Genomic DNA, 13,984 nt, shown 5'->3' with positions numbered 1-13,984 from the left:
ATGCCCAGTGCAGAGCCCAATGTGGGGCTCTATCTCACAACCCTGAGATCATGACCTGAGCCCAAATCAAGAGTTGGACGTTTAACCAACTGAGCCACCCAGGCGCCCCAGGAAAGGATTTCTTAAACAAGATTCTCAATGCACAAATTTCAATCTGGAAAAAAATCAATGAATTGATCTACATCAACATAAATGATGTCTACTTGGTGAAGGACTAACCGTAGTTAAGTTCATGGAAGAATGGTGGTGAGAAGGTCTTTTCAGTGTTTAAAACTGATGAGACAGCACCATCTTCTAGACCCTACCAGTACTCTAACAATCAACAAGAAAATGACAGGAACTACAATGAAAATGGACAAAGTATGTGAGATAGTCATTAGTTCCATCAAATATTTTTTGTTTCCTCCTGGATACATGGTGGGATTACACTTTCCTACCTCATTAAAGTTAGATGGGACATATACCTTGATAAATCAATGAAATTTCAGTGGAAGTGACAAGTGTCACTTCTAAGCAGAAGCTTAAGAATCATTTACCACATTTTCTTTCCCTTTGGCTTGGTGACAAGCCATGTTAGAGATGGTAGCTACTACATTAGCCTGGGTCTCTGAGTGGCTATGATAAGTGGAGACCCCTGTTGACTTGCAGTGACCTAGAAACACTCCTCTGTGGTTTCAAGCCGTTAAGATTTTATGGTTGTCTGTCACATAGACTAATTTAATCCATCCTAACTGATACAGGAAGGGGGTCCCAACATAACAGTATAATCTAAAATATATGGCAATGGCTTTGGAGCTGTTCACCAGGGAGCAAGAAAACTGTAAGCAGATGTTGGAGGGATAGCATTTTACGTTATATAGTGGCAAAATATTGAATAAAACTGTCATCTGCAATAACTTGGAAGGCAGGTCTTATACCTAATAAACTTTTAACCCTAGAGGAAAGGAAGATAATAGCGAGTGTTAGTTTCTGTTGACTGCATTTGAAATAAGCAGAAAGTAACTGGCACGTTTCCAAGCAGGAATGAAGGAGATTGAGAGGGACCAGAAAATGGGGGTCTTGCACAGTTGGAAATGATAACTGCTTCTCAACCCTCACAAGTAAAAGGAAAAATGAGGAGGGCTTGGAGGGACAACGCTCATTAAAATCTCAGTCTTTTGACAAGGATCATGTCAAGTTTATCCATTGATGAGAACCTTTGCATGGATAAAGATGTCTCAGAGTGAGAATTCAACTAAAGGTGAGGTATCAGTAATTCCTTTTAATTTGATAAAATGGTACTAAGAGACTAAATGTGTAGCTCTTCCACAACAGCCTGATAAACTCAATACCTTACCTGCAATTATGTAAAAAGGAAAGGATGTGGAATAGGGTGAGTAAGAAATCTAGCAAATCCAAGAAATACATCTGGAAAATGGTGGTGGATGAGCCCTGTCACACGGAACTTACTGCAACGAAATAAATAAGAAGGTTACTAAGGTTTTAGAAAGTATTGCATGGCCAAAGAAATTATGAGCATAAAGTTTATGACCCTGTGAGCCTTAAAATGACTCTAGAACCCCCAACCATCAATTGACAGGAAATGCGCTGTTGTCTATGGCAGATAAGGCCAAAGAGAATGATGGAAAGCAAAGAATCTTCTAGAAGGTACAGCCAAGGGTTATGGAGAGTAAAGGGCAAGGTAGCTACTCCCAGAGCAGGAAATCAGGGCCAAAGCAAGGAATTATATGTTCCTGGGATAGAGAGTGTGGATGACAGGGTGCAATGTGAAAGAAACCAGAATATGTCACCCCAAAATATGCCACTTTCACATAAGGATTATTTTGAGTCAAAGGCAATTGAGAGAAAGCAAATACAAGAAAATCTCCCTGTTCTTCTCCTATTTGCCTAAAAGCAGGACATAAATTCTCAAAGGTGTCCCTCCTTCCCTCTCTACCAGGGAAAATGAAAGTTAATCACCAGAAGTAACTTTAGACCCTATCAGTTTGGAGTCACTAGAGGAATCTACATGCAAACTTTACCAACTAGCCTCTAGCTACCATTAGTTTCCCATATATTTACCATTCCCATATATTTACCTTCCCACCCTTGGAAGCCTAAAAATGTGTGGGTTTTTTTTTTTTTTTGGTCCTGCCATTTCTCTAAAAATGTGTTGTTCTTTGTTGAAGATGCTGTGTTCATCTACATTCTACGCTATCTCTTTGCATTACTCTTCCTGAGTTTCTCCAGTGTATATATGAAATATACATGTTAATAATCTTTTGTTTATTTTTCTCTTGTTAACCTGTCTTTTATTACAGGGTATCTACCCTCAAAGGCTAGAAAGAAAAAATTTTTCTTCCCTCCAAATGTTTAGATAACTACCTTATGTAGGGAGGGAGTGTAGTTTTCACGAGTGGAAAAAAACCAAATTGAAGAGCTTTAGACCAGAAGGACAGACAATGGTTGTCATGAGTGATATTCAATAAATGTTTTCCATTCTCCTCCTTCCGGACACATAGTAGGATTGTCCTTTACCATACCCTGAAAGTTAACTATGGCCATTGAAATGTGAGTGGAAATAACGTGTGTCATTTCTGGACAGAAGCTCCAGAGCCAATACACTATTCACCGTACGTTCTTTCCCTCTGGGGTAATGACTGGCAATATCTGAGGTTATGGCTGCTCCATCATCCGGGGCCCTGAGTGGCTGAGGACTAGAACGTCTCTGACAACCAACAAGAACAAGAAATAAACATTTCTCCTTTTAAGCCAGTAAGAATTTTTGGTTGTTCGTTAGAGCAGCATAACCTAGTATATCCCGGCTAATGTAACAGGCCATTTGCAGAAGGGAAATCCAAAGTGTTGATGTGTAAATAGGAAGAGATGCTCAAGAAATACACATGAAAGCAGCAATGAAATACTACTTCGTGTCCACCAGGTGGGCAAAAATGAGAAAGTAAAGAAATAGCAAGTGTTGAAATACATGGGCAGATAGAAATCCCTGTCAAGGGGCGCCTGGGTGGCGCAGTCGTTAAGCGTCTGCCTTCGGCTCAGAGCGTGATCCTGGCGTTGTGGGATCGAGCCCCACATCAGGCTCCTCTGCTATGAGCCTGCTTCTTCCTATCCCACTCCCCCTGCTTGTGTTCCCTCTCTCGCTGGCTCTGTCAAATAAATAAATAAAATCTTTAAAAAAAAAAAAAAAGAAATCCCTGTCAAGTGTTTGTGGGGGAGGGGAGTTGGAGGTAACTGAGGTATCTGACATCAGAGAATAAATAAATAAATGTAGTGGAGGATTATAATGGAACACCAGCTGCATCCTAAAGCATTAGTTGAATATTTATAGAATATCATAGATATGTATTTAAACACAACACTGAAAAAAGAAGACAAATCTTTTAGTACCACTTATATCAGTTAAAAATGCATACTTAGATGATGCAAAAATACATTCATCCTATAAAGCAGGAGTTGAGAGGGAGCAGGATGATGAAATAAGTAATAGTAATAGCAATAATGCTGATGATGACGATGGAGCAATGTTAACTGATGACTATAAATTGAGGATTAACTCCATCTAATACACCAGAAGTCCACAAAAGCAAAGATCAATTAGCGAAGATGCGTAATGCCATTCAATTGACAGAGACAGCACAGCCGAGAAACTCACATCCTAAACAAACGAAAGTAGCAGAAATCTGAACCCTAAGCTAGAGATGAATTTTCTCAAAGAGCTTCAAGGAGTCAGCAAGGGCAAGGAGCACAAGTGGACCGCGGAGTAACTAATTAAAGGTCTGCCCTGAAACAACTGAGCCCCTCTCTATATATAGAGCGACTGGCCGCAGTGTTTGGCCCCAGGATAGAGCCTTGATTACCACTCTCTAATCAAATTGGAGAACCTGCCTGAGGGGAACTCCTAGTCAGTTCCTGAGACCAGAGAATCAAATTAGGCCCGGGATAATTCTGTACGTTCACAATATAAATGGAGGAAAAGAAGAAAGAGAATAAGGGAATGCAGCCCACCCATGATTGAAATGAAATGCTCACTTCTACAATAAAGCCTTCCCTTTGTTTGAATAACTGTGGTAGCTTATCTGTTCCCAACGTAGAGCCTTCCATCAATCCTGCAATTAACGAGTGATCCCAGTTGCAGAAATGGAGCTTCAATTAAGATAATAAATATGAGCTATATGTCAACCTAGTCTTGTGTTCAAAAAATATAAATGGACAATTAAGGATCACTAGACATTAGGAAAATCAACAGTATGGAAGAGAGGAACCAAGATGAACAAATAGGACATTCAACCCTGGAGGAAACAAAGCTAATTCAGGAGACAGGGAACATAAAAAAATTTTTAAGGGAACTAGTGTCCTTGTAGTTAATCAAAAGCAAACTGCATCTATAAGAATATGTTCCCCTGAAAAGGTAGCAATAAAAGAACAAAAGAAATATTGATATTTATAAAGCTAATTGCCAAATAAGATTTAAAATTAAATATTAGGGCATCATTAATGTCATTGGGCATAACTGAAGACCAATTCAAGGTATGAATGACAAAGTCAAGGGCCTCTCTCAGGACAAAGACCATAAAAGACCATAAAAATAGAGATGCAGAATATTAGAGAAAAAATAAGAGATGTGGAAGGTAGATCTAGCACAATGCTGTCTACTAGAACTTTTTGTGATGATAAAAATGCTCATTCTGTGCTGTCCAATATGGTAGCCACTAGTCACATGTGACTACTGACAAGTTGAAATGCTACCAAAGAATCGAATTTGAAAATTGTATTTAATTTTAATTAACTAAAGTTTAAATTTCAATAGTGACAGGTGGCTAATGGCTACCATATGGGACAGCACAAATAGAGAAGATCCACTGTATGTTTCTTAGGAATTCAGAAGAGACAGAATAATAAATCAGATCAATAAACAATGGAAAAAACTCTTACAACTGAACAAAAAACTGAAAACCCACTTCCAAAATGGGCAAAAGACTTGACTAGAACTTTCTGCAAAGAAGATAAACAAATGGCCAATAAGCACAGGAAAAGATATTCAAAATCCCTAGCCATTTGGAAAATGCAAATCAAAACACAACGAGATACTACTTCACACCCATTAGGATGGCTACAATTAAAAACAAACAAACCCAGAAGGTAACTAGTGTTGGTGACGGTGTGGAGAAATTGGAACCCTTGTGCATTGCTGATAGAAATGTAAAATGGTACACCTGCTGTAGAGAATGGTCTGTCAGCTTCTCAAAAAGTTAAACATAAAATTACCATATGGTTCAGGAATTCTACTTCAAGGTACATACCCCCAAAAAATGAAAGCAAGGACTGAAATAGCTACTTGTACACTAATGCTCATTATTGACAAGAGCCGAAAGGTAGAAATAACCCAAATGCCCAACAACAGAGGAACGGTTAAACAAAATGTGGTATATACATATGATGGAATATTATTCAGCCTTAAAAAAGCATGAAATTCTGATACAACATGTATAAACCTTGAAAACATCATGCTAAATGATATAATCCAGACACAAAAGAAAAAATATTGTATGCTCCCACTTACATGCAGTACCCAGAACAGGCAAACTCATAGAGGCAGAAATTAGTTTAAAGGTTACCAGGGGCTTGGGGTAGGAAAGAATGTGAAGGTAATGCTTAATGGGCACTGTGAAAATTAATAACGGGAAACCTCACTAAAATGGAATCAGGAGGCTGGCAGGGGGAGCTCTTAGCTCTACCATTCATCATTAATTGCAGATCTAAGAGGAAGAGATGGACCTTGAGTCTCCATACTACTTTACTATCATGGCGGGAGGAAAAAAGGCTACCCTCAACCCCCGCCCCCTCCAGCAATAGCCCAGCCAATGAGAAGCCACTACGGTTCCCAATCCTAATGTACTTCAATGGACTTTTTGTTTATGACACCTTTCCCAACTTCCCGCTTTCCTCTATAAAAGAGTGTTTCTCTCCTCTGTTCTCCGGACTTGCCTATGGTTTTTGTTGCCGCTTGCTTGTCCCAGATTGCAATTCTTTGCTATTCCTGAATAAACCCATTTTTGCTGGTAAAAACGAACTGGCAGTTTTATTTTTAAGGTTAACAGTACACAGTTTATGTTCAGGATGATGAAAAATTCCAGAAATAGATGGTGGTGATGGTTGCACAACATTGCGAATGTTCTTAAATGCCACTGAATTGCAAACTTAAAAATGGTTAAGATGGCAAATTTTACATTATGTATATTTTACCACAATAGAAATGCTTTAATGGAAAAACCACAAAGAAGAATAAGAAAGGGGTTAAAATGAAAGACAAAGAAGGTTGGAGAGCATGGAAGGAGGGGGAACTGGGAGCCCTTAGGCCCTGCAGAGCCAGGCACAGGTGACCCTGGGGAAGCATCACTCCTGTGACGACTGCAGCGGCTCCTTCCAGGACAACCTCCACAATGGCAGAAGCTCCTGAATGGGCTGCAGCACCTCAAGGCCAACAAGGTCTGCTATGATGTGTTCCAAGATGCAGCTGCCATCTTGCTAGATGAACAGGACAAGTGGTCCTGCAGGAAGTTTCTACCGACAGGCCAGTGTGCCTTTGGCTGCAACTGCAGATTTTCCCACATGTCAGAGACAGACCTGCAGGACCTGAGTATCCAGGTGGAGGAGGAGAGGTGGGCCAGAGAGTGGTCACCAGAGGTCACTGAGCTCCCTGAGGGCCATCTGGAAGACTGGTTGGAAAAGAGAGCCAAGCAGCTGAGCTCAGCCCCAAGCAAGCAGGGCTGAACCCGGGAGAATCAGCCTCTTTTGGTATCCCATAGCTGACCACCAGTCCAAAGGCTGCCTTCATCCCCGCAGGTACCCCCACCGCGGGGGTGGCCCCTGCAGCCCAGCGTCCAGTGGGGCTGAGCCCTTCCTCCCCACCTGACCCCCATCTGGTCAGCTTTTGAGTCAGTCAAAATAAAGATAAGGGCTCATACTGGGGATGCCAAGGCCCCTTCCTGCTGCACCCCATCTGAAAACCATTGGATTGGCCTGGCCTGACTGAGGCCCCAGAGTCTCCTTATCACATGCAGCCCTGGTCCAAGCTCTGCTCCAGGAAACTCCACCCTCCCTCCCTCATGGGACATCTTGCAAAGGTGGATGAGAAAACTTTCTTCTGGATGTTTATAAAGGAAGCCTGTGGAGGTGCCTGGGTGGCTCAGTCCCTTAAGCGTAGGACTCTTAGATTCATTTCAGGTGATGAACTCGGTTTGTGAGATCAAGCCCCGTGTCAGGCTCCACATTGAACATGGAGCCTGCTTAGGACTCTCTCTCTCCCTCACCCTCCACCCCTCCCCAACTCAGGTTCCTTGTGTTCTTTCTCTCTCTAAAAATAAATAAATAAATAAATAAATAAATAAATAAATAAATAAACAAATAATAAAATAAAATAAAATGAAAAAGTGATTGTAAGGGTAATAAGAAATTAGTACATATAATTTGTCATGAATAAAATTGTTTTTTAAAGATTTTATTTATTTATATGCGAGGGAGAGAGAGAGAGAGAACACAAGCAGGGGGAGGGGGCAGACAGAGAGGGAGACACAGACTCCTATGCTGAGCAGGGAGCCTGATGTGGGGTCGATCCCAAGATCCCGGGACCATAACCTGATCCGAAAGCAGACCCCTAACTGACTGAGCCACCCAGGCATGCCCTGTCATGAATAAATTTAAAAGAATGGGTGATTTCCAAGGATATACATATAGTATCAAAACTACCTCAAGAAGAGGCAGAGCAACTAGACAGATAATACTGAAAAAGAAGTCAAAGAGCTACCTTTCCTTCACTTGCTCTGCCTTCCCCCTCTAAATCTCAGGCCCATATGTTTTTATATGCAAGTACATTAGAATTACCAGAGTACATTTTAAAATACATATATGGATTCACTGGCCTCCCAGACTCAATGACCTAGAGTCTCCAAAATTTGCCCTGGGAATCTATTTTTTCCATTAAGATTTTTTTTCAGAAGTTATGTATAGTGGTTGTAAAAAAAAAAAAAAATCCAACAATAGAGACACGTATAAAATAAAAATTAAGTCTCTCTATATCTCTCCCTCTTCTTCTGAATTAACAAATGTTATCAATTTATGTATATTATTTCATATTTTTCTTGTATTGGTACAAAGATAAATGGAATCTATACTTGAAAAAATAGTCCCAGGTCACAGTGATGCAATAGTCCTTGGACCAATATTCGGTTGAATTTAAACTATCCTGAAGTGTGGAAACACCTGGAATGTGAGTCAACCATTTTTTAAAGTTACTGCAGGCCTGAACCCAAAACCAAAGAAAGGTCATCTAGAGAAAAGAAGAACAACTATCAGAACAATCTCATTTATGAAGACAGAGAGAAAATCAAAAATAAAATACTAGCAAAGATGGTGGATTAAACACACATGTTTGTCTCCTCTTCCTCTTAAAACGCCATTAAAATGATAATAAAAGTAAAACAACCTAATACAGCAAAGAGAACAAGAGTGGACCATCACCAAGTAAGAGCCTTTCTAAGATTTCTGGAAAGGTCTGTAGCTGAGGAGGGAGCTGGTATGCTCCACAGAGCCCAAGAATTGGCAAGGGAGGACAGAAGAGATACGAGCAGAGCTAAAAGGAAGTTAAGTGGAAGTCTTTCTACAAACAACTTCCCAAGAGGCCATCCTTGGACCACGCCCCCTACTATCAGCACTTGGGCAGAACTTGCCAGGTAGGGTCAACCACAGAGAACAAAGGTTGCTAGGTGGGAACAATCTCAAAAGAAGGTCTTCTCCTTTTGAGGTGTCTCTTCTGCTCCCTCCCTCCAGTTCTGAAAGTCAGCTCCAAGCCCCATCTTGGAACCTCTGATCAGCCTTTCCCTTCAGAAAGATACTGAATGAGGAAACAGATCTAGACTCATAGAGCACACAGGAAACTCATACCAGCTACACAGAAATACCAAATGATTTTTCTTTCTTAAATATAGAAAAGCAAATATAGATCACCGCACATACAAATAGAAGAAAAAGATCAGGATTAAAAAAAAAAAAAACTGTCCTAAGAGAAATAAGGAATTCAGAGAACAGAAAACCTTTAAAAGCTACCTATTCAGAGAGATTTTTAAAAGATAATATATTCATAAAAGAATTACAGATTGCTATGATAAAGGAACAATCACAGAACAAGAAATAGCTGTTAGAATTTTAAATATAGTTGCTGAAGTCAGAAACATAATAGAAGAACTGACAGATAAAGAAAATATCTTAGAACACAGAGAAAAAGCAAAATGTATGGGAAATATGAGAGGAAAAGTAAGAAAAAGAGAATCAGTCCAGAAAGTCAAACATTCAGAAAGGGAGGAAAAAACCTTGAAGGGTCAGAATTTATCCCAAGTAGTGAAAAGACAGTAGTTTTCTAGTTAAAAGATCCCAGCAAGTATTAAACATAATAAATGGAAAAGACCCACACCTCAACATACCTTTACAGATTTTAGAACACCAAAAATAAGTGCAGCTTCTAAAACTTTCCAAAAAAGCTTTTATGGAAGTATAATTAACATACATGTTATATCAGTTTCAAGTGCACAATATAACGATTCAATAATTCTACATATTACTCAGTGCTCACCATGATAACTGTAGTCACCACCTGTCTCCAAACAATGCTATTACCATCTTGTTGACTATATTCCCTATGCTGTGCTTTTCATCTCTGTGACTTATTTATTTTGTAACTGGAAGTTTATACCTCTTAATCCCCCTTTTCTACTATACCATCCCCTCACTTACCTCTTCTCTGGCAACCAACAATTTGTTCTCCATATTTAGGAGTCTGGTTTTTTTGTTTGTTTGTTTGTCTCTTCTTTTCTTTGTTTGTTCATTTGTTCTGTTTCTTAATTCCACATATGAATGAAACCATATGGTATTTGTCTTTCTCTGTCTGACTTCTTTCTTTTTAAAAAAAATTTTAAAATTCAATTCAATTTAATTAACTTATAGTGTAGTATTAGTTTCAGATGTAGAATTCAGTGATTCATCTGTTGCATAGAATACCCAGTGCTCATTCCATCACATGCCCTCCTTAAAGCTCATCACCCAGTTACCCCATCCCCCTACCCACCTCCCCTCCAGCAACCCTGGGTTTGTTTCCTAGAGTTAAAAGTCTCTTATGGTTTGTCTCCCTCTCTGTTTTCATCTTATTTTATTTTCCCTTCCCTTCCCCTGTATTTATATGTTTTGTTTCTTAAAGTCCATATATGAGTGAAATCATATGGTATTTGTCTTTCTTTGACTGACTTGTTTTGCTTAGCATAATACCCTCCAGTTCCAACCACATCGTTGCAAATGGTAAGATATCGTCCTTTTTGATGGCTGAGTACTATTTCATTGTGTGTGTGTGTGTGTGTGTGTGTGTGTGTGTGTGTGTGTGTGTGTGTGTATTCTTTACCCATTCGTCTGTCAGTGGACATCTGGGCTCTTTCCATAGTTTGGCTATTGTGGACATTGCTGCTATAAACATTGGGGTGCATGTGCCCCTTCGAATCACTATATTTGTATCCTTTGGATAAATACCCAGTAGTGCAATTGCTGGGTTATAGGGTAGCTCTATTTTTAACTTTTTGAGGAATCTCCATACTGTTTTCCAGAGTGGCTGCACCAGTTTGCATTCCCACTAACAGTATAAGAGTGTTCCCCTTTCTCCACATCCTCTCCAACATCTGCTATTTTCTGATTTGTTAGTTTTATCCATTCTGACTGGTGTGAGGTGGTATCTCATTGTGGTTTTGATTTGTATTTCCCTGATGCGGAGTGTTGTTTCATGTGTCTGTTGGCCATTTGTATTGTCTTCTTTGGAGAAATGCCTGTTCATGCCTTCTGCCCATTTCTTGACTGGATTTTTTGTTTTTCGGGTGTTGAGTTTGATAAATTCTTTATAGATTTTGGATACTAGCCCTTTATCTGATAAGATATTTGCAAATATCTTCTCCCATTCTGTAGGTTGCCTTTTAGTTTTGTTGACTGTTTCCTTTGCTGTGAAAAAGCTTTTTATCCTGATGAAGACCCAATAGTTCATTTTTGTTTTTGTTTCCCTTGCCTTTGAAGATGTGTCTAGCAGAATGTTGCTGCAGCTGAGGTCAGAGTGGTTGCTGCCTGTGTTCTCCTCTAGGATTTTCACTCCACTGCTTATAATACTTTGCGGCAGCATCCTTAAGTAGGCTCCCTCCCCTCTGCTGTATCCTCTGATATATTGCTCCTGATCCACATCTCCATACCTCACCCCTTCCAAAAAGTAGTTGCTTTTCAATTTGTAGAATTGCAGCTTTTCTTTCCTCAGATCTCTGATTGCTTTCACAGTTGTTAGGTTGTTTACTTGATATGAATGATTTGATAACTCTCTAGCTGAATTCCAGGGACCAGATGGACTTAGGGTCCCCTACTGCTCTGCCATCTTAACTCACCCCCCTCTTTTTTTTTTTTTAAGATTTTGTTTATAAGTAATTGCTACACCCAACATGGGGCTCGAATTCACAACCCAGAGATCAAGAGTCACACACTCCTCCACCCACTGTGCCAGCCAGGTGCCCCTCTGTCTGACTTATTTCACTTAGCATTATATCCTCTAGGTCCACCCATGTTGCAAATTCAAGATCTCATTTGTTATGGCTGAGTAATATTCCATTGTACATATACATCACATCTGATTTACCCATTCATCTATTGATGGACACTTGGTTTGCTTCCTTATCTTGGCTATTGTAAATAATGCTGCAATGAACATAGGAGTGTGTATATCTTTTCAAATTACTGTTTTAGTGTTCTTTGGGTAAATACTCAGTAGTGGAATTATTGAATCACATCGTATTTCTAGCTTTCATTTTTTGAGGAAATGCCATACTGTTTTCCACAGTGGCTGTACCAATCCATTCCCACCAAGAGTGCACAAGGGTTCCTTTCTCTACACATCCTCACCAACACTTGTTATTTCTTGGTTTTTTTTTTTTTTTAAATTCTAGCTATTCTAACAGGTATTTGATGATATCTCATTGTGGTTTGGATTTGCATTTCCCTAGTGATGAGTGATGTTGAGCATCTTTTCATTTGCCTTTTGGCCATCTGTATGTCTTTGAAAAAATATCTATTCATGTCATCTGCCCATTTTTCAATCAGATTATTTGTTGTTGTTTTTTTATATTGAGTTGTTTTAAGTTTTTTATGTATTTTGGATACAAACCTCTTATCAGATGTACCATTTGCAAATATCTTCTCCCATTCAGTAGGTTGCCTTTTTGCTTTGTTAATAGTTTCCCTTGCTGTGCAAAGGCTTTTTATTTTGTTTTAGTTCTCATAGTTTATTTTTGCTTTTGTTTCCCTTGCCTGAGAAGACATATTTAGCAAAATGTTTCTATGACCAATGCCAAAGAAATTACTGCCTGTGTTTTCTTCCAGGGTTTTTATGGTTTCAGGTGTCACATTTAGGTCCTCAATCCATTCGGAGTTGATTTTTGTGTATGGTGTAAGAAAGTGGTCCAGTTTCATTCCTTTGAATGTAGCTGTCCAGTTTTCCCAGCACCCTTTATTGAAGAGACTGTCTTTTCCCCATTGCATATTCTTGCCTCCTTTGTTATAGATGAATTGACCATAAAAGAATGGGTATATTTCTGGATTCTCTATTCTGTTACACTGGTATCTACGTGTTTATTTTTGTGCCATTTCCATACACTTTTGTTTACCAAGCTTGAAATCTGGGATTGTGATACCTCTAGCTTTGTTCTTCATTCTCAAGACTGCTTTGGCTATTTGGGATTTGTGGTTCCACACAAATATTAGTATTATTTGTTTTATTTCTGTAAAAAATGCATTATAGGGACCACATTAAATCTGTAGATTGCTTTGTGTAATATGGACATTTTGACAGTATTAATTTTTCCAATCCATGAGTATGGAATGTCTTTCCATTTGTATCATCTTCAATTTCCCTCATCAATGTTTTATAGTTTTCAGAGTACAGATCTTTCACTTCCTTGGTTAAATTTATTCCTAGGTATTTTATTCTCCTTGGTGCAGTTATAAATGGGAATTTTTTTTCTTAACTTCTTTTTCTGCTACCTCATTATTGGTGTATAGAAGTGCAACAGATTTCTGTGTATTATTTTTTTTATCCTGTGACTTTACGGAATTCATTTATCAGTTCTAATAGTTTTATGTTGGAGTCTTTAGGGTTTTCTATATATAGTATCATGTCATCTACACATAGTGACAGTTTTACATCTTCCTTACCAACTTGAATGCCTTTCATTTCTTTTTCTTATCTGATTGCTTGGCTAGGACTTCCAGTACTATGTTGAATAAAAGTGATGAGACTGGGCATCCTTGTCTTTTTCCTGGGCTTAGAGATAAAGCTCTCAGCTTTTCATCATTGGGTATGATGTTAGCTGTGGGTTTTTCATAGGCGGTCTTTATTAGGCTGCAGTATGTTCCCTCAAAACCTAGTTTGTTGGGAGTTTTTAAAAAATTACTGATTCAATTTCATTACTAATAATTAATCTTCTCAAATTTTCTATTTCTTCCTGATTCAGTTTTGGTAGTTTATACATTTCCGGGTATTTATTCATTTCTTCTAAGTTGTCCAATTTGTTGGCATATAATTTTTCATAATACTCTCTTATAATCTTTTTTTTTTAAAAGATTGTATTTATTTGACAGAGAGAGTGTGCATGAACAGGGAGGGACAGAGGGGTTGGGAGAAGGAATCTGAAGCAGACTCCACACTGAACATGGAGCCCAACACAGGTCTTGATCCCACAACTGTGAGATCATGACCTGAACTGAAACCAAGAGTTGATTGCTTAACCGACTGAGCCACCCACGTGCCCCCTCTTAAAATCTTTTATATTTCTGTGGTTTAAGTTTTTATTTCTCCTCCTTCGTTTCTGATTTTATTTATTTACTTGAATCTGCTTTTTTTTTTTTCTTGACAAGTCTGGCTGAA

At 38.9% G+C, this 13,984-nt stretch overlaps 1 pseudogene; it reads left to right on the top strand.

The window, feature by feature from the left end:
* Nucleotides 1–5,265: 5,265 nt before the first annotated feature.
* LOC113241020 (zinc finger matrin-type protein 5-like) lies at nucleotides 5,266–6,891 on the top strand (annotated as a pseudogene).
* The last annotated feature ends 7,093 nt before the right edge of the window (nucleotides 6,892–13,984 follow it).

The sequence above is a fragment of the Ursus arctos genome, unplaced genomic scaffold (assembly GCF_023065955.2).
Source record: "Ursus arctos isolate Adak ecotype North America unplaced genomic scaffold, UrsArc2.0 scaffold_28, whole genome shotgun sequence".
In the NCBI taxonomy this organism is placed as follows: Eukaryota; Metazoa; Chordata; class Mammalia; order Carnivora; family Ursidae; genus Ursus; species Ursus arctos.
Note: the sequence above shows the minus strand (reverse complement) of the source record. Positions and strands in the feature narration are given on the sequence as shown.